This window comes from Ascidia mentula (assembly GCF_947561715.1).
Source record: "Ascidia mentula chromosome 2 unlocalized genomic scaffold, kaAscMent1.1 SUPER_2_unloc_3, whole genome shotgun sequence".
NCBI classification, from domain to species: domain Eukaryota; kingdom Metazoa; phylum Chordata; class Ascidiacea; order Phlebobranchia; family Ascidiidae; genus Ascidia; species Ascidia mentula.
Window position 1 is genome coordinate 142,501 of NW_028113676.1, and position 2,500 is coordinate 145,000.

At 61.8% G+C, this 2,500-nt stretch overlaps 2 non-coding genes and 1 pseudogene across 2 annotated transcripts in view; all 3 read left to right on the plus strand.

Moving 5' to 3' along the window:
• Window positions 1-827, plus strand: part of LOC145915918 (small subunit ribosomal RNA) — a 1,824-nt gene extending 997 nt beyond the window's left edge. Inside the window, exon 1 of the ribosomal RNA XR_014404220.1 lies at window positions 1-827. This exon is cut by the window's left edge and continues 997 nt beyond it. This is a non-coding gene — a ribosomal RNA (small subunit ribosomal RNA).
• Window positions 828-1,086: 259 nt separating this feature from the next.
• Window positions 1,087-1,240, plus strand: LOC145916006 (5.8S ribosomal RNA). Its single transcript, XR_014404288.1, has one exon. It is a non-coding gene; the product is annotated as a 5.8S ribosomal RNA (ribosomal RNA).
• Window positions 1,241-1,484: 244 nt separating this feature from the next.
• Window positions 1,485-2,500, plus strand: part of LOC145915994 (large subunit ribosomal RNA) — a 5,923-nt pseudogene continuing 4,907 nt past the window's right edge.

The window sequence follows — 2,500 nt, forward strand, 5'->3', positions numbered from 1 at the left end:
AAGTCAGAGGTTCGAAGACGATCAGATACCGTCCTAGTTCTGACTATAAACGATGCCAACCAGCGATCGGGGGGCGTTACTTTGACGACCCCTCCGGCAGCTTGCGGGAAACCAAAGTCTTTGGGTTCCGGGGGAAGTATGGTTGCAAAGCTGAAACTTAAAGGAATTGACGGAAGGGCACCACCAGGCGTGGAGCCTGCGGCTTAATTTGACTCAACACGGGGAATCTCACCCGGCCCGGACACAGTGAGGATTGACAGATTGAGAGCTCTTTCTTGATTCTGTGGGTGGTGGTGCATGGCCGTTCTTAGTTGGTGGAGCGATTTGTCTGGTTAATTCCGATAACGAACGAGACTCTGGCTTGCTAACTAGTTACGCGACCCTATCGGTCGGCGTTGAACTTCTTAGAGGGACTAGTGGCGCTTAGCCACACGAGATTGAGCAATAACAGGTCTGTGATGCCCTTAGATGTTCGGGGCCGCACGCGCGCTACACTGACCGGATCAGCGTGTCGCCGCCTAGGCCGGAAGGTCCGGGTAACCCGCTGAACCCCGGTCGTGCTAGGGATAGGGAATTGCAATTGTTTCCCTTGAACGAGGAATGCCCAGTAAGCGCGAGTCATCAGCTCGCGTTGATTACGTCCCTGCCCTTTGTACACACCGCCCGTCGCTACTACCGATTGAATGGTTTAGTGAGGTCCTCCGATTGGACCTGGCGCGTTCGGCAACGGCCGCGCCGGCGTCCGAGAAGACGATCTAACTTGATCATTTAGAGGAAGTAAAAGTCGTAACAAGGTTTCCGTAGGTGAACCTGCGGAAGGATCATTACCGGCCGATCGCCGATCGAGTGGTCGTGCGTTCGACAGGTGGAGAAGGCTCCGTATCTTGGCGGCCGCGCACGCCCTTCGTCGCTGTTGAGGCGCACGCGATTGCACTTCGGTCACCCTGTTTCGTTCTGCGCCGAGTGCCGTGGCCATGTGCCAGGCTGGCTTCATGCGTCGCCTACGGCTGGCGACCGCTCGGCCACCGCTTTTTCGACTGTGCAATCCGGCTGGGTCGCGCTTGTCCAACTGACGAAGTCACGGAGGGCTCTTGGCGGTGGATCACTCGGCTCGCGAGTCGATGAAGGACGCAGCTAGCTGCGTGAATTAATGTGAATTGCAGGACACATTGAGCATCGACGTTCTGAACGCAAATTGCGGCACCGGGTCAATCCCGGCGCCACGCCCGCCTCAGGGTCGCGTTGTAACGTTCCCGCGCGGCGACGCGTCGGGCCGGTGCGGTGTCGGCCGTTGCCACGGTCGTCCCGCCCAGGACAGCACGAACGCAGTGTCAGCGCGCGAAACCGAACGCGGCGTGCGTCTCGTTACGAGTCGGCCTCGAAGAGGATCCCGGCCCGGAGCAGCACGGCTCGCGTTCGGGCGCGGCGCTCGCACGAGCTTCGGTGGCGCGCGCGTGTCTCTCGCAAACGAGGCACTGGATTATCGGCCTGAGGTCGGACGAGGCTACCCGCTGAATTTAAGCATATTACTAAGCGGAGGAAAAGAAACTAACGAGGATTCCCCCAGTAACGGCGAGTGAAGTGGGAAGTGCCCATCGCCGAATCCGCGCGCCTCTGCGGCGCGTGGAATTGTGGCGTAAGGAATTCGCTGCGCGTACGTCGTTCGCCGCCCGCGTCCTTCTGATCGAGGCCTCGTCCCGGTGCGGGTGTCAGGCCCATGGTGGCGGCGAGGGCGCGCGCTCTGCGTCTTCCCAGAGTCGGGTTGTTTGGGAATGCAGCCCAAAGCGGGTGGTAAACTCCATCTAAGGCTAAATACTGTCGCGAGACCGATAGCGAACAAGTACCGTGAGGGAAAGTTGAAAAGCACTTTGAAGAGAGAGTTAAAGAGTACGTGAAACCGTCGAGAGGCAAACGGGAGGGCCTGTCGAGTCGCGCGACGCTTTCAGCTGAAGCCGAGCGGAGCGTGTGGGCGTGCGGAGCCTTGCGGCCCGTCGTTCGCGCTGTCCTCCGAGCAGCTCCAGCGCACTAGCGCCGTGCGAAGGCCGCGACCGTCTGGGAGGCGGCGAGAAGGCCGCGCGTAAGGTAGCCCGCCCCCGGGTGGGTGTTATAGGCGCGCGGACACGTCGGCCCGTCGCCCGGGCGAGGAGGGATCGCCGCGTCTGCCCTTCGTGGGCCGGGCGTCCCGTCCGAGCCGGTGCGTCGCCGGTTGGGGACTGTGCTCAGTGCCCAGTTGCGGCGTGTCGGTTGCGGGTGGGCAGCGCCGCGCGAGACGCACGGGGTCCGCGGCTAACGTCAGCCACCTTCCCGACCCGTCTTGAAACACGGACCAAGGAGTCTAACGTGCGCGCGAGCCACGGGGCAGTGCGAAACCCATGGGCGCAGTGAAAGTGAATGTCGGCGCGGTCCGGCGGAGGTGAGATGCCGTCTCTCTGGACGGCCGCATCACCGGCCGATCTCGTCCGCTCTGCCGGAGAGGTCGAGCGAGAGCGTGCGCGTTGGG